Raw genomic sequence first — 21,000 nt, 5'->3', positions numbered from 1 at the left:
GGCCTTCTTTGTCTCTTTTGATCTTTGATGGTTTGAAGTCTGTTTTATCAGAGACAAGGATTGCAACCCCTGCTTTTTTTTGTTCTCCATTTGCTTGGTAGATCTTCCTCCATCCCTTTATTTTGAGCCTATGTATGTCTCTGCATGTGAGATGGGTCTCCTGAATACAGCAGACTGATGGGTCTTGACTCTTTATCCAGTTTGCCAGTCTGTGTCTTTTAATTGGAGCATTTAGTCCATTAACATTTAAGGTTAATATTGTTATGTGTGAACTTGATCCTGCCATTATGATATTAACTGGTTATTTTGCTCGTTAGTTGATGCAGTTTCTTCCTAGCCTCGATGGTCTTTACATTTTGGCATGTTTTTGTGATGGCTGGTACCGGTTGTTCCTTTCCATGTTCAGGGCTTCCTTCAGGGTCTCTTGTAAGGCAGGCCTGGTGGTGACAAAATCTCTAAGCATTTGCTTATCTGTAAAGGATTTTATTTCTCCTTCACTTATGAAACTTAGTTTGGCTGGATATGAAATTCTGGGTTTAAAATTCTTTTCTTTAAGAACGTTGAATATTGGCCCCCACTCTCTTCTGGCTCGTAGAGTTTCTGCCGAGAGATCTGCTGTTAGTCTGATGGGCTTCCCTTTGTGGGTTACCCGACCTTTCTCTCTGGCTGCCCTTAAGATTTTTTCCTTCATTTCAACTTTGGTGAATCTGGCAATGATGTGTCTTGGAGTTGCTCTTCTGGAGGAGTATCTTTGTGGCGTTCTCTGTATTTCCTGAATTTGAATGTTGGCCTGCCCTACTAGGTTGGGGAAGTTCTCCTGGATGATATCCTGAAGAGTGTTTTCCAACTTGGTTCCATTTTCGCCCTCACTTTCAGGCACCCCAAAAAAATATGGAACGCTTCACGAATTTGCGTGTCATCCTTGCGCAGGGGCCATGCTAATCTTCTCTGTATCGTTCCAATTTTAGTATATGTGCTGCCGAAGCAAGCACGCCTGAGCCATTTCTATTACTCTTATTGCCACATCATTGACAGCTGTCTACAGTACCTGTATTATTTTCTTTGCTCTAATAGGGCAACCTCACTTCACAACTCTGGTTATTATTAACTAAAACAAACCCTTCCTAATCAACTCAATTAAATGCCTAACAATCAGCCGCATCTTCATCGGATTCATCATCACCAACAGTATTATTCCTGCTTCATCCCCACAAAAAAGCATACCACTCCACCTGAAGCTTACAGCCCTAGGTGTGACCACCTTAGGCTTCTTACTAGCAATAGAGCTTAATCTTATAACTAATAACCTTAAACTAAAAGATCCACTACAGACATTCAGCTTCTCCAATATACTAGGATTTTATTCAGTCACAATTCATCATACAACCCCCAACTCAAGCCTATCCACAAGCCAAAATCTGGCTTCACCACTACTAGACCTAATTTGACTAGAAAAGTCTATACCAAAGACCATTTCACAAACCCAAATTTCAGTCTCCATTACTGTGTCTACCCAAAAAGGACTAATTAAACTCTACTTTCTCTTTTTTATTATTCCATTTCTTTTAATCCTACTCCTAATGATCTAATCTATTACCCCCAAGTAATTTCAATCACAACATAAATAGTAACAAATAATGATCAACCAGCAACTACCACTAATCAACACTCATAACTACACAAGGCAGCCACACCCACAGAATCTTCACTCAACAACCCCGCCTCCTCACCCTCAAAAACCATCCAACTCTCTACGCTATTAAAATCAATCGCGACCCCCAACCCATCATGCTCAACTATTCACCAAATCGACACAAACTCCATTAATAGTCCTAATAATAAAGCCCCTCAAATGTTAATACTTGGCACTCATGTTTCAGGATATTCCTCAGTAGCCATCACCATGGTATAGCCAAAAACAACTATTATACCACCCAAATAAATCAAAAAGACTATCAACCCCACAAAAGCCCCACCAAAATTCAACACAATACCACAACCTACAGCACCACTAATAATTAGCCCTAGGTGTCCATAAATAGGAGAAGGTTTCGAAGAGAAACCTACAAACGCTATAACTAAGAGGACACTTAATAAAAACAATTTATGCCATTATTCCTACATGGACTATATCCATAACTAATGACATAAAAAATCATCGTTGTACTTCAACTATAAGAACGCTAATGGCCAATACTCGCAAAATACACCCGCTAATAAAAATTATTAATTACTCATTCACTGATCTTCCCACACGACCTAACATTTCTATATGATGAAACTTCAGCTCATTTCCTGGTGCCTGCCTAATCCTCCAGATCATTGCAGGGTTGTTTTTGGCCATGCACTACACATCAGACACTTCAACTGCCTTCTCTTCAGTTGCTCATATCAGCCGGGATGTAAACTATGACTGAATGGTCTGCTATTTTTATGCTAGCAGCGCTTCAATATTTTTCATCTGCCTCTTCTTACACATTGGCAGAAGTTGATACTATGGATCATTTACATTTCTAGAAACCTGAAATATTGGCATTGTCCTCCACTCACAACTATAGCAGCAGCATTCACAGGCTAGGTGCTCCCATGAGGCCACATACCATTCTGAGGTGCTACAGTAATTACAAATCTACTATCAGCCATCCCATATATTGGAACGGACCTTGTACAATGAATCTGAGGTGAATTCTCAGTTGACAAAGCCACCCTTACACAAGATTTTTTTGCCTTCCCTTTCATCTTACCCTTCCTTATTATAGCTCTAGCAGCTGTTCACCTTTTATTCTTACATGAAACAGGATCTAATAACCCTTCAGGGGTTTCATCAGATGCCGACAAAATTTCCTTCCACCCCTACTATACAACCAAAGATATTCTAGGTTTAATTTTTTTCCTCCTCCTTCTAGTAATTCTTTTTTTTCTTTTCTTTTCTTTTTTTTTTTTTTTGTTTTTTTTTTTTTTTGTTTTTTGTTTTTTGTTTTTTTTGAGATGGAGTCTCGCTCTGTCGCCCTGGATGGAGTGCAGTGGCGCGATCTCGGCTCACTGCAAGCTCTGCCTCCCGGGTTCACGCCATTCTCCTGCCTCAGCCTCCCCAGTAATTGGGACTACAGGTGCCCGCCACAATGCCCAGCTAATTTTTTTTTTTTTTGTATTTTTAGTAGAGACGGGGTTTCACCGTGTTAGCCAGGATGGTCTCAAACTCCTGACCTCATGATCTGCTGGCCTCGGCCTCCCAAAGTGCTGGGATTACAGGCGTGAGCCACTGCACCAGGCCTCCTTCTAGTAATTCTAGTACTATTTTCTCCAGACCTCCTGGGCTACCCAGATAACTATGCTTTAGCTAAACCCCTCAACACCCCACACCACATTAAGCTAGAGTGGTATTTTGTTTGCCTATGCAATCTTACAATCCATCCCTAACAAACTAGGAGATGTATTTGCCCTTGTAGAATCCATTCTCATTCTAGCAATTATTCCCGTACTTCACACGTCTAAACAACAAGGCATAATATTCCGACCATTGAGTCAATGCCTATTCTGAATCTTTGTGACCAACCTATTTACGCTCACATGAATTGGAGGGCAGCCAGTCGAATACATTTTTATTAGCATCAGACAGACAGCATCTATTGTATACTTCTCTATCATCCTCACGCTTATACCACTCACCAGCCTAATTGAAAATAAACTACTTAAATGAAAATGCCCTTGTAGTATAATTTAATACTCTGGTCTTGTAAACCAGAAATGGAGAATCCTCTCCCCAGGGCAACTCAGGGAAAATGCATCCCACTTCACTGTCAACACCCAAAGCTGAAATTCTAATTACACTATTCGATGAATTCTTTGTTAGCACATACTTTGGCTACCATGTCAGTATTAATCAACTAGCACTATTACATTAGTGTTCTTATGTACTTCGTGCATTACTACTAGTAGCCATGAATAATATATAGTACTATTATTGCTTATTCATTCATAGTATGTTCATACATAATAACACATTACAAATCCAGTCCACATGCATATAAGCACATATTAATAATCTTTTTTATTTTTATTTTTTTATTTTTTTTATTTTTATTTTTTTATTTTTTATTATACTTTAAGTTCTAGGGTACATGTGCATAACGTGCAGGTTTGTTACATATGTATATTTCTGCCATGTTGGTGTCCTGCACCCATCAACTCGTCAGCACCCATCAATTCATCATTTATATCAGGTATAACTCCCCAATGCAATCCCTCCCCCCTCCCCCCCATGATAGGCCCCGGTGTGTGATGTTCCCCTTCCCGAGTCCAAGTGATCTCATTGTTCAGTTCCCACCTATGAGTGAGAAGATGCAGTGTTTGGTTTTCTGTTCTTGGGATAGTTTGCTAAGAATGATGGTTTCCAGCTGCATCCATGTCCCTACAAAGGACGCAAACTCATCCTTTTTTATGGCTGCATAGTATTCCATGGTGTATATGTGCCACATTTTCTTAATCCAGTCTGTCACTGATGGACATTTGGGTTGATTCCAAGTCTTTGCTATTGTGAATAGTGCCGCAATAAACATACGTGTGCATGTGTCTTTGTAGTAGAATAATTTATAATCCTTTGGGTATATACCCAGTAGTGGGATGGCTGGGTCATATGGTACATCTAGTTCTAGATCCTTGAGGAATTGCCATACTGTTTTCCATAATGGTTGAACTAGTTTACAATCCCACCAACAGTGTAAAAGTGTTCCTATTTCTCCACATCCTCTCCAACAACTGTTGTTTCCTGATTTTTTAATGATTGCCATTCTAACTGGTGTGAGATGGTATCTCATTGTGGTTTTGATTTGCATTTCTCTCATGGCGAGTGATGATGAGCATTTTTTCATGTGTCTGTTGGCTGTATGAATGTCTTCTTTTGAGAAATGTCTGTTCATATCCTTTGCCCACTTTTTGATGGGGTTGTTAGTTTTTTTCTTGTATATTTGTTTGAGTTCTTTGTAGATTCTGGATATTAGCCCTTTGTCAGATGAGTAGGTTGCAAAAATTTTCTCCCATTCTGTAGGTTGCCTGTTCACTCTGATGGTAGTTTCTTTTGCTGTGCAGAAGCTCTTTAGTTTAATGAGATCCCATTTGTCAATTTTGGCTTTTGCTGCCGTTGCTTTTGGTGTTTTAGACATGAAGTCCTTGCCCATGCCTATGTCCTGAATGGTACTACCTAGATTGTCTTCTAGGGTTTTTATGGTATTAGGTCTAACATTTAAGTCTCTAATTCATCTCGAATTAATCTTCGTATAAGGAGTAAGGAAAGGATCCAGTTTCAGCTTTCTACTTATGGCTAGCCAATTTTCCCAGCACCATTTATGAAATAGGGAATCCTTTCCCCATTTCTTGTTTCTCTCAGGTTTGTCAAAGATCAGATGGCTGTAGATGTGTGGTATTATTTCTGAGGATTCTGTTCTGTTCCATTGGTCTATATCTCTGTTTTGGTACCAGTACCATGCTGTTTTGGTTACTGTAGCCTTGTAGTATAGTTTGAAGTCAGGTAGCGTGATGCCTCCAGCTTTGTCCTTTTGACTTAGGATTGTCTTGGCAATGCGGGCTCTTTTTTGGTTCCATATGAACTTTAAAGCAGTTTTTTTCCAATTCTGTGAAGAAACTCATTGGTAGCTTGATGGGGATGGCATTGAATCTATAAATAACCTTGGGCAGTATGGCCATTTTCACGGTATTGATTCTTCCTATCCATGAGCATGGTATGTTCTTCCATTTGTTTGTGTCCTCTTTGATTTCACTGAGCAGTGGTTTGTAGTTCTCCTTGAAGAGGTCCTTTACATCCCTTGTAAGTTGGATTCCTAGGTCTTTTATTCTCTTTGAAGCAATTGTGAATGGAAGTTCATTCCTGACTTGGCTCTCTGCTTGTCTGTTACTGGTGTATAAGAATGCTTGTGATTTTTGCACATTAATTTTGTATCCTGAGACTTTGCTGAAGTTGCTTATCAGCTTAAGGAGATTTTGGGCTGAGATGATGGGGTTTTCTAAATATACAATCATGTCATCTGCAAACAGGGACAATTTGACTTCTTCTTTTCCTAACTGAATACCCTTGATTTCTTTCTCTTGCCTGATTGCCCTAGCCAGGACTTCCAACTCTATGTTGAATAGGAGTTGTGAGAGAAGGCATCCCTGTCTTGTGCCAGTTTTCAAAGGGAATTTTTCCAGTTTTTCCCCATTCAGTATGATATTAGCTGTGGGTTTGTCATAAATAGCTCTTATTATTTTGAGGTACGTTCCATCAATACCGAATTTATTGAGCGTTTTTAGCATGAAGGGCTGTTGAATTTTGTCAAAAGCCTTTTCTGGATCTATTGAGATAATCATGTGGTTCTTGACTTGGGTTCTGTTTATATGCTGGATTACGTTTATTGATTTGCGAATGTTGAACCAGCCTTGCATCCCAGGAATGAAGCCCACTTGATCATGGTGGATAAGCTTTTTGATGTGCTGCTGAATCCGGTTTGCCAGTATTTTATTGAGGATTTTTTCATCGATGTTCATCAGGGATATTGGTCTAAAATTCTCTTTTTTTGATGTGTCTCTGCCAGGCTTTGGCATCGGGATGATGTTGGCCTCATAAAATGAGTTAGGGAGGATTCCCTCTTTTTCTATTGATTGGAATAGTTACAGAAGGAATGGTACCAGCTCCTCCTTGTACCTCTGGTAGAATTCAGCTGTGAATCCACCTGGTCCTGGACTTTTTTTGGTGGGTAGGCTATTAATTGTTGCCTCAATTTCAGAGCATGCTATTGGTCTATTCAGGGATTCAACTTCTTCCTGGTTTAGTCTTGGGAGAGTGTAAGTGTCCAGGAAATTATCCATTTCTTCTAGATTTTCTAGTTGATTTGTGTAGAGGTGTTTATAGTATTCTCTGATGGTAGTTTGTATTTCTGTGGGGTCAGTGGTGATATCCCCTTTATCATTTTTTATTGCATCTATTTGATTCCTCTATCTTTTCTTCTTTATTAGTCTTGCTAGCGGTCTGTCAATTTTGTTGATCTTTTCAAAAAACCAACTCCTGGATTCATTGATTTTTTGGAGGGTTTTTTGTGTCTCTCTCTCCTTCAGTTCTGCTCTGATCTTAGTTATTTCTTGCCTTCTGCTAGCTTTTGAATGTGTTTTTGCTCTTGCCTCTCTAGTTCTTTTAATTGTGATGTTAGAATGTCAATTTTAGATCTTTCCTGCTTTCTCTTGTGGGCATTTAGTGCTATAAATTTCCCTCTACACACTGCTTTAAATGTGTCCCAGAGATTCTGGTATGTTATATCTTTGTTCTCGTTGGTTTCAAAGAACATCTTTATTTCTGCCTTCATTTCATTATGTACCCAGTAGTCATTCAGGAGCAGGTTGTTCAGTTTCCATGTAGTTGAGTGGTTTTGATTGAGATTCTTAGTCCTGAGTTCTAGTTTGATTGCACTGTGGTCTGAGAGACAGTTTGTTATAATTTCTGTTCTTTTACATTTGGTGAGGAGTGCTTTACTTCCAATTATGTGGTCAATTTTGGAATAAGTGCCATGTGGTGCTGAGAAGAATGTATATTCTGTTGATTTGGGGTGGAGAGTTCTATAGATGTCTATCAGGTCCACTTGGTGCAGAGATGAGTTCAATTCCTGGATATCCTTGTTAACTTTCTGTCTCGTTGATCTGTCTAATGTTGACAGTGGAGTGTTGAAGTCTCCCATTATTATTGTATGGGAGTCTAAGTCTCTTTGTAAGTCTCTAAGGACTTGCTTTATGAATCTGGGTGCTCCTGTATTGGGTGCATATATATTTAGGAGAGTTAGCTCTTCCTGTTGAATTGATCCCTTTACCATTATGTAATGGCCTTCTTTGTCTCTTTTGATCTTTGATGGTTTAAAGTCTGTTTTATCAGAGACTAGGATTGTAACCCCTGCTTTTTTTTTTTTTTTGTTCTCCATTTGCTTGGTAGATCTTCCTCCATCCCTTTATTTTGAGCCTATGCATGTCTCTGCATGTGAGATGGGTCTCCTGAATACAGCAGACTGATGGGTCTTGACTCTTTATCCAGTTTGCCAGTCTGTGTCTTTTAATTGGAGCATTTAGTCCATTTACATTTAAGGTTAAGATTGTTATGTGTGAACTGGATCCTGCCATTATATTAACTGGTTATTTTGCTCGTTAGTTGATGCAGTTTCTTCCTAGCCTCGATGGTCTTTACATTTTGGCATGTTTTTGCAATGGCTGGTACCGGTTGTTCCTTTCCATGTTTAGGGCTTCCTTCAGGGTCTCTTGTAAGGCAGGCCTGGTGGTGACAAAATCTCTAAGCATTTGCTTATCTGTAAAGGATTTTATTTCTCCTTCACTTATGAAACTTAGTTTGGCTGGATATGAAATTCTGGGTTGAAAACTCTTTTCTTTAAGAACGTTGAATATTGGCCCCCACTCTCTTCTGGCTTGTAGAGTTTCTGGCAAGAGATCTGCTGTTAGTCTGATGGGCTTCCCTTTGTGGGTAACCCGACCTTTCTCTCTGGCTGCCCTTAAGATTTTTTCCTTCATTTCAACTTTGGTGAATCTGGCAATTATGTGTCTTGGAGTTGCTCTTCTCGAGGAGTATCTTTGTGGCTTTCTCTGTATTTCCTGAATTTGAATGTTGGCCTGCCCTACTAGGTTGGGGAAGTTCTCCTGGATGATATCCTGAAGAGTGTTTTCCAACTTGGCTCCATTTTCCCCCTCACTTTCAGGCACCCCAATCAGACGTAGATTTGGTCTTTTTACATAATCCCATACTTCTTGCAGGCTTTGTTCATTTCTTTTTCTTCTTTTTTCTTTTGGTTTCTCTTCTCGCTTCATTTCATTCATTTGATCCTCAATCGCTGATACTCTTTCTTCCAGTTGATCGAGTCGGTTACTGAAGCTTGTGCATTTGTCACGTATTTCTCATGTGATGGTTTTCATCTCTGTCATTTCGTTTATGACCTTCTCTGCATTAATTAGTCTAGCTGTCAATTCTTCCACTCTTTTTTCAAGATTTTTAGTTTCTTTGCACTGGGTACGTAATTCCTCCTTTAGCTCTGATAAGTTTGATGGACTAAAGCCTTCTTCTCTCATCTCTTCAAAGTCATTCTCTGACCAGCTTTGATCCGTTGCTGGCGATGGGCTGTGCCCCTTTGCACGGGGAGATGCACTCTTATTTTTTGAATTTCCAGCTTTTCTGCCCTGCTTTTTCCCCATCTTTTTGGTTTTATCTGCCTCTGGTCTTTGATGATGGTGACGTACTGATGGGATTTTGGTATAGGTATCCTTCCTGTTTGATAGTTTTCCTTCTGACAGTCAGGACCCTCAGCTATAGGTCTGTTAGAGATTGCTTGAGGTCCACTCCAGACCCTGTTTGCCTGGGTATCAGCAGCAGATGTTGCAGAAGATAGAATATTGCTGAACAGCGAGTGTACCTGTCTGATTCTTACTTTGGAAGCTTCCTCTCAGGGGTGTACTCCACCCTGTGAGGTGTGGGGTGTCAGACTGCCCCTAGTGGGGGATGTCTCCCAGTGAGGCTACTCAGGGGTCAGCGACCCACTTGAGCAGGCATTCTGTCCGTTCTTAGATCTCAACCTCCGTTTTGGGAGATCCACTGCTCTCTTCAAAGCTGTCAGATAGAGTCGTTCGCGTCTGCTCAGGCCTCTGCTCCTTCCCCTGTTGTTTTTTTCGCTGAGCCCTGCCCCCAGAGGTGGAGTCTATAGAGTCAGGCAGGTTTCCTTGAGCTGCTGTGAGCTCCACCCAGTTCAAGCTTCTCAGCGGCTTTGTTTACCTACTTAAGCCTCAGCAATGGCGGGCACCCCTCCCCCAGCCTCGCTGCTGCCTTGTGGTTAGATCACCACAGACTGCTGTGTTAACAATGAGGGAGGCTCCGTGGGCATGGTACCCTTCCGGCCAGGTGAGGGATATATTCTTCTGGTGTGCCCGTTTGCTTAGAACGCGGTATTGGGGTGGGAGTTACCCGATTTTCCAGGTGTTGTGTGTCTCAGTTCCCCTGGCTAGGAAAAGGGATTCCCTTCCCCCTTGTGCTTCCCAGGTGAGGCGATGCCTCGCCCTGCTTCAGCTCTCGCTGGTTGGGCTGCAGCAGCTGACCAGCACCAATTGTCCGGCACTCCCTAGTGAGATGACCCCAGTACCTCAGTTGAAGATGCAGAAATCACCGGTCTTCTGTGTCGCTCGCGCTGGGAGTTGGAGACTGGAGCTGTTCCTATTCGCCCATCTTGCTCCCATATTAATAATCTTTTAATCAGCTGTTACACATCTACTATTATTGACTGCACAATCAAACCTAGCCCACATGGATATTGATCCGTACTATAAATCTTTGATATTACGTATTACATATATTCATTCATTGGACATAGCACATTTTAGTCAAGATGTCCCTTGTCACCATGGATATCCCCTACCAGTTTTTGGTCTCTTAATCCACCAACCTCCGAGAAATCATCATCCTGCTTGGGAGTGCTACCCTTCTCACTCTGGGCCCATAATATTTGGGGGTGACTATACTGAAACTACACTTGGCATCTGGTTCTTACTTCAGGGCCATAATACAAAGACCACCCACACAATCCTCTTAAATAAGACATCTCAATGAACTAGTGACTACCACCCTATTAACCAGTCATGGGAGCACTGTCATGCATTTGGTATTTTTAACTTTAGTGGATGCTGTCAGTTACCATCGTGGAAGGCCTGGTCCCTGCCGAATCCAGTGTAGATGAACTCGGATTTGATTCCTACCAAACCAATTGTAGAAGCTGAGCTTATATTGAACATCCAGGCTGGCATAATAACCATAAGGTGTTAATTAATTCATGCTTGAAAGACATAACAATTAACAGATGCTCACACACGTACGCTCATGCATGTACACTCACACATGCATGCTCATGCAATTTCAGGAACTATTACTGATTAAATCCACAAATCCCCTTGCCCCATCTCTGACTTTACCATCAACCTAAGTAAACGCACCCTTGCCAAACCCCAAAAACAGGAGACTAAAATGCAACCCAGACAGAGCTCAGAAATCATATTTTAACCACAAACACCCCAACAGCTACTCCTTGATTGATATAATTTTCCTAAAAATCTTAAGATGCTCCTAACAAATTAATCCTTCTTTTGTATAATAAATATAATAACTAAATTTCTGCCCTAATACTAATGTAATACCTTGAGCATATTCTTCTTAAAGTGCCCCATTATATCATACCCTAAATCAACCATACTCCTTCCAGGCACATCTCTGCCAATTCAACTTTAAAAACCCTGAATTTCCAGGACTGTGAATGACTATTTACACTTATTTCTTTCTTTCTCATATTTTAACTTTTCCACTAAGTATTTATGTAGTTAATGTAGCTTAATTATTCAAAGCAAGACCCTGAAAATGTCTACATGGGTCCACACAACCCCATAAACAGATAAGTTTAGTCTTGGCCTTTTTATTAGCTCTTAGTGATATTACACATGCGAGCATCCCTGCCCCAGTGAAAATGCCCTCTAGATCACCCAAATCAAAAGTAGCAGTTATCAACCATGCACACATGCAGCTCAAAACACTTTGCTTAACCACACCCCCACGGGAAACAGCAGTCATAAATCTTTAGTAATAAGTGACAGTTTGACTAAGCTAGACTAATATTTAGCATTGGTTAATTTTCTGCTAGCCACTGCGGCCATATGATTAACCCGATCTAATAGAACTCGGCGTAAAGAGTGTTTAAGGTCTACCTCAATAAAGCTAAACCCCATCTAAGTTGTAAAAAACTCCAGATGAAATAAAATATAATATGAAAGTGGCTTTAATATCCAGAAGACACAATAGCTAAGACCCAAACTGGGATTAGGTACCCCACTATGCTTATTCCTAAACTGTAATAGTTACATTAACAAAACCATTTGCCAGAGTACTACAAGCAACAACTTAAAACTCAAAGGACTTGGTGGTGCTTTATATCCCTCTAGAGGAGCCTGTTCTATAATCAATAAACCCTGATACATCTGACCACCTCTTGCCCCCGTCTATATACCGCCATCTTCAGCAAACCCTTAAAAGGCTATAGAGTAAGCACAAGTACACACATAAAAATGTTAGGTCATGGTGTAGCCCATGAAGTGGCAAGAAATGGGCTACATTTTCTGTGTCCAGAAAATCTCACACAAACTTTATGAAATCTAAGGGCTCAAGGAGGATTTAGCAGTAAACCAAGAGCAGACAGCTTGGTTGAATAAGGCCGTGAGGCACGCACACACTGCCCGTCACCTTCCTCAAATATTATTCCAGAAATTATAATTACTAATAACTTTCTACACGTGTACAGAGGAAAAAAGCTGTAACGTGGTAAGTGTACTGGAAAGTGTGCTTGGATAAACCAAAGTGTAGCTTAACCCAAAGCATCCAGCTTACACCCAGAAGATTTCATCATGACCTGATCACTTTGAGCCAACTCTAGCCTCAAACCTAGCTAAAAATATTATCAAAATATCTTAATCAAACCATTTACCTTAGACAAAGGTACAGACGATAGAAAATTTTATCCTGGCGCAATAGACATAAGTACCGTAAGGGAAAGATGAAAGAACTGTCTCAAGCACTAAAAAGCAAATATAAACCCTTATACCTTCTGCATAATATATTAACCAGAAATAGCTTTACACAGAGAACTATAGTCAAGTTCCCCGAAACCAGACGAGCTACCCAAGAACAGCTGAAAGAGCACACTCTCCTATGTGGCAAAATATTGGGAAGATTCATGTATAGTGGTGACGAGTCTACCAAACCTGGTGATAGGTGGTTGTCCAACATAGAATCTTAGTTTGACTTTAAACTACCCACAGAATTACTTAATTTCCCTGTAAGTTTAACTGTTAGTCTAAAGAGGAACAGCTCTTTAGACCCCAGGGAACAACCTTCCTACAGAGAGTAAAAAATATTACTACCATAGTTGGCCCAAAAGCAGCCACCAATGAAGAAAGTATTTAAGCTCAACATCTAACTTTTAAAATTCTAATTACTCTACTGAACTCCTAACATCACATTGGGCTAATCTATTATCTAATAGAAACAATAATGTTAGTATAAGTAACATGAAGACATTCACCATTGCTTAAGCTTAAGCTTACATCAGACTGGAATAACCCACTGACAGTTAACATCTTAATACTAATAAATGATATAATAAGCACCCTATTATTGATAATGTTAACCTGACACAGGTATGCTCTAAGAAAATATTACAAAAAGTAAAAGGAACTCGGCAAATCATACCCTGCCTGTTTACTAAAAACATCACCTCTAGCATTACCAGTATTAGAGTCACTGCCTGCCCAGTGACATATGTTCAATGGCCGCAGTATACTGACCGTGCAAAAGTAGCATAATCACTTGTTCCCTAAAGAGAGACTTGTATGAATGGCCACAGGAGGGTTCAGCTGTCTCTTATTTTTAATCAGTGAAATTGACCTGTCTGTGAAGAGGCGGATATAAACAGATAAGATGAGAACACCCTATGGAGCTTTAATTCATTAATGCAAATAAAAACTCAAGCAAGCCTAAAGGCCCTAGCCTATAATCCCTGCACTAAAAATTTTGGTTGGGGTGACTTCAGAGCATAATTCAACCTCTGAACAACCTAAACTAAGACCACTAGTCTAAACGAGTTAATACCCATTTACCCAATAATTTGATCAATGGAATAAGTTACCCTAGGGATAACAGCACAATTCTATTCTAGAGTTCATATCGACAATAGGGTTTATGACCTGGATGTCGGATCAGGACATCCTAACGGTGTAGCCACTATTAAGTGTTCATTTGTTCAATGATTACAGTCCTGGCCGGGCGCGGTGGCTCAAGCCTGTAATCCCAGTGCTTTGGGAGGCCGAGACGGGCGGATCACGAGGTCAGAAGATCGAGACCATCCTGGCTAACATGGTGAAACCCCGTCTCTACTAAAAAATACAAAAAACTAGCCGGGAGAGGTGGCGGGCGCCTGTAGTCCCAGCTACTCGGGAGGCTGAGGCAGGAGAATGGCGTAAACCCGGGAGGCGGAGCTTGCAGTGAGCTGAGATCCGGCCACTGCACTCCAGCCCGGGTGACAGAGCGAGACTCCGTCTCAAAAAAAAAAAAAAAAAAAAAAAAAAAAAAATGATTACAGTCCTAAGTGATTTGAGTTCAGACCGGAGTAATCCAGGTCAGTTTCTATTTATTTAACATTTCTCCTAGTATGAAAGACAAGAAAAATAGAGCCCACTTCATAAAGCCCTCTCACTCCATAGATGATGCTCTCAATCTAACAAATCATGACACACACACTATCCAAGAACAGGGTTTGTTAAGATGGCAGAGTCCGGCAATTGCATAAATCTTAAAACTTTATAATCAGAGGTTCAACTCCTCTTCTTAACTACAAACCTATAATTAATCTTCTCCTACTCATTATTCCCACTCTTATCGCTATAGTATTCCTTACACTCATCGAACAAAAAATTTTAGGCTGTATACAACTACACAAAGGACCCACATTGTAGGTCCCTGTGGGGTGCTTCAACCATTTGCTGACGCAATAAAACTTTTCAACAAAGAACCTTCACAGCTCTCAACATCTGTATTACCTTTTATATTATTTCTTCAACCCTAGCCCTTTCCATCACTCTCTTCTTATAAACCCCCCTCCTTATATCAGATCCTCTAATTAACTGTAATATAAGCCTCCTATTTATACTAGACACATCAAGTCTAACCATCTACTCTATTCTATGATCAGGATGAGCATCTAATTCAAAATATGCACTAATCGGTGCATTAAGAGCCATGGCTCAGGCAATTTCATATGAGGTTGCCCTAACCATTATCCTGCTATCAGTCCTACTGATAAGTGGCTCATTTAACTTGCATACACTCATCACAATGCAAGAATTCCTATGACTGCTCTTATGATTATGGCCCCTAGCTATAATAGAATTTATCTCCATACTGTCAGAAAGTAACTGAGCCCTTTTGATCTAGCAGAGGGAGAGTCAGAGTTCGTCTCAGGCTTCAACACTGAATATGCTGCAGGCTCATTTGCCCTCTTCTTTATAGCAGAATACATGAATGCTATCATAATAAATACCCTAACTGCTATTATTTTCCTAGGAACACTACACACTATATATTTACCAGAGCTCTATACCAGAAATTTCATTACCAAAACCCTTCTTTTAACCACCCTATTTTAATGAATTTGAACAGCATACCCTCAATTCTGCTATGACCAACTCATACATCTTCTATGAAAAAACTTCCTACCACTTACACTAGCATTCTGCATATGATATATCTCAATGCTTGGCCTAATTTCCAGCATCCCACCCCAAACATAAGAAATACGTCTGACAAAACAATTACTTTGATAGAGTAAATAATAAAGGTTAAAATTGTCTTATTTCTAGAACTATAGGAAGTGAACCTACCCCTGAGAATCCTGAGAATGATATGAATTAAGACATATAGGATGGTCCACTTTTACTTTAAGAATAGTAAATATATTTTCTCTTTCTTATTATTTCCTTAATGATTTTTTTCTCTGGCTTACTTTATTGTAGGAGTATAGTGTATAATACACAGATTGTACAAAAATACGTGTTAATCAACTCTTTATGTTATCACTAAGGCTTCTGGTCAACATTAGTCTATTACCAGTTAACATTTTGGGGACTCAAAAGTTATACTTGGATTTTCAACAACACAGGAAATCAAGGTTCCTAATTCCCACATTATTCAATGGCAGATTGTATATGCCAGCAATTAGAAAACATAGAAAAAAATTGATAAATTCCTGGACACATAAAAACTACCAAGATCGAACTATGAAAAAATAAAACATCTGAACAAATAACAAATTGAATCAGTAACAAAGTGTCTCCCAGCAAAGAAAAACCAGGACCTGATGCTTTCATCACTGAATGTTATCAAACATTTAAATAAGACATAATGCCTTTCTTTTCCAAACTATTTCAAAAAACAGAATAGGAAGAAATTCTTCTAAACTCATTTTTTTTAGGACAGCGTGTCTCTGATTCCAAAATCAGATAAGAACATAGCAAAAAAGAGAAGTATGGGTCAATTTCCTGGGTGAAAGTAGATGTAAAATTGCTCAATAAAATACTAGAAAATTGAATTCGACAGCACATAAAAAAACATCATTCACCATTTTCAAGTGAGATGCATCTCAGGGATGTAAGGATGATTTAACCTATAGTTATTTCTATAAATTATTTCTGTAAATAATTAAAGTTATTTCTATAAATATGATACATCACTGAAACAGAATTAAGGACAAAAAACGTGATCATTCCAATAGATTCAGAAAAAGCATTCAATAACAAAACTCATCTCTTTCTGATAAAAACTATTAATAAAAGAGTTTAGAAAGAAAAACACCTCAACACAATAAAGGCCGTATGTGAAAAACCCACAGCTAACATCATACTGAACAGGAAAAAACTGAAAGACATTGCTTTATGATATAAAATAAGACAAGGATGTCCATTTTAACTACTTTTACTCAGCATAGTACTCGAAGTTCTAGTCAGAACAATTAGGCAAGAGGTAGAAAAACAACACAGCATCCAAACTGGAAAAAAGGAAATTAAGTGGTCCCTATATTCAGATGACACAATAGTACATATAGAAAACCCCGAGAGGTGGAGCAAGATGGTGGAATAGAAAGTTCCACCAATCAACGCCTCCCTCCATAAAGATACCAAGTTAACAACTATCTACACACACACACACACACACACACACACACACACACACACACACACAATGCCTTCATAAAAAACAAAAATCAGGTGAGGACTCACAGCACCTGGTTTTAACTTCATATTGCAGGAAGAGGAACTAAAGAGTTTTTTTTAAGTCCTGAATCATGGAGGCCACTACTCCCCAATTCCCAACAGAAGCAGTGTGGTGTCAAGAACATTTCTAAGCACTGAGGGAGGGAGAACACACAATTGTGAGGCAGTGATCACAGTGCTGTTCTGTTAGAATAGAAACAAAATGTGGAAAAAAACTAAACTGATGCCCATCAAGAAGGGGAACTTAAACCATCCCTAACCTGAGAAGAATGGCCAATCTCAGTAGTCCAAACTTGAGTTCCCTCAATCATTGCCGCCACGGGCTTCGGGGCTCTGGTTTCCAAGTAAACTTGAAAGTCAGTCTAGGCTATGAGGACTGCAAATCATAGGTGAATCCTAGGGCTGAACTAGGCCCAGAGACAGTGGACTAGGGGAGCATATCACCTACTAAGACACCAGCTGGGGCAGCCAAATAAGTGCTAGCATCTCATTTCCCCTGACTCCAGGCTTTAGAGCTTGCAACTTTAAAGAAGATTCCTTCCTCATGTTTGAGAGGAGATGGAAGAGTGGAGAGGACTATGTCTTGCATCTGGGATACTAGGTCAGCCACAACAGGATAGGGCACCTGAGTCCTCTGTTCCAGGTTGTAGCTCCCAAATGCCATTTCTAAACACACCCTGAGCCAGAAGGGAACCTGCTGCCTGGAAGAAAAGTACCCAGTTTTGGAAACATTCATCACCTGCTAACCGAGGAGCCCTTGGACCTGAATAACAAGCAGTGATACCCAGGTACTGCATAAAGGGCCTTGGTGGGCATCTGAGACTTGCTGACTTTAGGTACCAACACCTTCTCATGGAAATAGAGTGGCAAGTGGGTTCTTAGGGTCCCTGATTCCAAAACTTGATTTTTGGATGACATTTCTGGACCTGTCCTAGGCCAGAGGGAGAGCCCACTACCCTGAAGTGTGGGTCCCAGGCCAGGCAGCATTCACTATAAGCTGACTTAAGAGACATTGGGCCTTAAAAGAATATCAGTGGTAGTTTAGAAGTATTCCACATGACCAGGGGTGGGCAGTGGATACAAAATGAGGCTCCTATGCCTTTGGAAAAGAGGAGAATAGTGGGAAAAACTGCATCTTATGGTTTGAGTACCAGCTCAGCCACAATACAATGGAATACCAGTTAGATTTCTGAGAATTTTTACTCTAGACACGGACTTCCAGATGGGCCTCTGGACCCACCTGGGGACTAAGGGACCTCTATCATAAAAAGAAAGAGATAGGCCTGGCTTGCTTTGCCACCTGCTGAGTATACTGCCTTAGATCCTTGAGTGAAAATAGGTTATATTTGGGGAGTGGTTATAGCAGGCCTTGGGCTGGACCCAGTGCTGTTCTGGCTTCAGATCTGACCCAGTGCAGTTATAGTTGTAGTAGCCACAGGGGCTCTTGTGTTACTCCAATCTCAGTTTAAGTTGGCTCAGAAAAGACACACAGACTTTGTATGTTTGGGAGAAATTAAGGCAAGAGAACAAGAGTCTCTGATTGGTAATCCAGAGAATTCTCATATCTTGTCCAAGACCATCAAGGCAATACCTCTGAGTCTGCATGAACCACGGTGTTGCTGGGCTTGGGGTGGTCCATAAAGCAGAAGCAGCTTAGATCACAACATCCAAACCCTTTCAAATATCTGGAAAGCCTTCCCAAGAAGCATGGCTACAAATAAGCCCAGACAGTGAAGACTACAATAAATATCTAACTATTCAATGCACAAACACCAAATAACATCTACTAGCACCAACACCATCCAGAAAATCACAACTTCAGCAAATGAATTAGATAAGGCACCAAGAAACAATTCTGGAGACAAGGAAATATTTGACCTTTCAGAGAGAGAAGTCAAAATAGCTGTGTTGAGAAAACTTAAAGAAATTCAACATAACAAAGAAGAAATTCAGGATTCAACCAGAGAAGTTTAATGAAGAGATTGAGATAATTAAAATAAATCAAGCAGAAATTCTGGAACTGAAAAATGCAATTGAAATATAAAAATTGAAATAAAGCCTTTCCCAGAGAAAGAAAAACTGAGGGGTTTTAACACCAGGCCTGTCCTACAAGAAATGCTGAAGGGAGTACTTCATCTAGAAAGTAAAGGGCATTAAACAGAAATAATCCCCCAAACATACAAAACTTACTAATGGTAGTAAGTACACATAAAAACACAGAATATTGTAACACTGTAACTGTGGTGTATAAACTACTCTCATCCTAAGTAGAAAGAATAAATGATGAATCAATCAAAAATAATACCTACAACAATGTTTCAAGACATATTAAAATAAGATACAAACAGAAGAAAACCAGAAAGTTAAAAAGCAGTGAAAAAAGTTAAGGTGAGCTTTTGCTTATTTTATGTTTTGCTTGTTTGTTTACACAAATAGTGTAAAGTTGTCAGATTAAAATACTGGGTTATAAACTAGTTTTTGAAAGCCTCATGGTAACCTCAAACCAAAAAATATACAATAAATAAAGAATTAAAAGCAAGAAACTATATCATATCACCAGAGAAAATTATGTTCACTAGAGGAAAACAGGAATAAAAGAAAGAAGAAAAAAAAGACCACCAAACAAACAGAAAACAAACAACAAAATGGCAGGAGTAAGTTCTTATTTACCAATAATAACATTGAGTGTAAGTGGAATAAACTCTCCAATCAAGAGTAATAGACTGCAGCTGAATGGATGAAAAAACAGGACCCATTTATCTGTTGCCTACAAAAAAATCCACGTCACCTATAAAGACACACATAGAATGGAAAAAAGAGGGATGGAAAATATATTCTATGCCAATGAAAATGAAAAAAAGCAGGAGTCACTATACTTATACCAGACAAAATAGGTTTCAAGACAAAAACTACAAGAAGAGACAAAGAAAATCATGTATAATGATGAAGGGGCCAATTCATAAAGAAGTTCTAAGAATTTTAAATATGAATCCACCCAACATGGAAATACTCAGATATATGAAGAAAATTTTAGTAGAGCTAAAAAGACAGATAGGCCTGAATAAAATAATAGGTGGGGATGTAAGCATTCCACTTTCAGCATTGGACAGATCTTCCAGCCAGAAAATCAACAAAGAAACACTAGACTTAATCTGTACTATAGACCAAATCATCTAATAGATATTTATAGAACATTTCATCCAAGACCTGCAGAAAACATTCTTTTCCTAAGGACATGATCATTCTCAAGGGTAGACCATATGCTAGGTAACAAGACAGGTTTTAAAACATTAAAAATATTGAAATAATATTAAACACCTTCTTGGACCACAATGGAATGAAACTAGAGATTAATAACAATAGAAATTTTGGAAACTATCCAAATACATGGAAACAAAACAATATTCTCCTGAATGACCAGTAGGTCAATGAAGACATTAAGAAAGAAATTGAAAATTTTCTGGAAACAAACAAATGATAATGCAAAGATAACATACGAAAATCTATGGAATGCAGCAAAAGCAGTAGTAAGAGGGAAATTTATAAGTGCCTACATCAAAAAAGAGGAAAAAATTTAAATAAACAATGTAATGATGCACCTTGCAAAATTAGTAGAAGAAAAGAAACAATAAAGATCAGAGCAGAAATCAATGCGATTGAAATGAAAAGCACAATACAAAAATACCAATGAGACAAAAAGTTGGCTTTTTGAAAAGTTAAATAAAATTGACAAACCTTTAGTCAGATGAAGAAAAAAAGAGAGATCTAATCAAATGAAATGAGAAATAAAAAAGAAGATATTACAACTGATGCTGCAGAAATTCAAAGGATTCTTCGTGGCTAGAATGAGTAGCTGTATGCCAATAAATTAGAAAATATGGAAGAAATGGATGAATTCCTATATATATAGAACTAACCAAGATTTAAGCAGGAAGAAATCCAAAGCCTGAACAGACAATTAACAAGTCATGAGATGAAAGCCATAATAAAACACCTCCCAATAAAGAAAAGCCCATGACTTGATGGCTTCATTGCTGAATTCAAACAAACATTTAAAGAAGAACAAACACCAATCCTACTCAAACTCTTCCAAAAAAAAAAAATAGAGCAAGA

General features: G+C 39.2%; 1 non-coding gene across 1 annotated transcript; it reads right to left on the bottom strand.

Moving 5' to 3' along the window:
• Positions 1-885: 885 nt before the first annotated feature.
• On the bottom strand, positions 886-992 carry LOC115898801. Its single transcript, XR_004058467.1, has one exon. It is a non-coding gene; the product is annotated as a U6 spliceosomal RNA (small nuclear RNA).
• Between the last annotated feature and the right edge of the window lie 20,008 nt (positions 993-21,000).

Source organism: Rhinopithecus roxellana, chromosome 7, assembly GCF_007565055.1.
Source record: "Rhinopithecus roxellana isolate Shanxi Qingling chromosome 7, ASM756505v1, whole genome shotgun sequence".
In the NCBI taxonomy this organism is placed as follows: domain Eukaryota; kingdom Metazoa; phylum Chordata; class Mammalia; order Primates; family Cercopithecidae; genus Rhinopithecus; species Rhinopithecus roxellana.
Note: the sequence above shows the minus strand (reverse complement) of the source record. Positions and strands in the feature narration are given on the sequence as shown.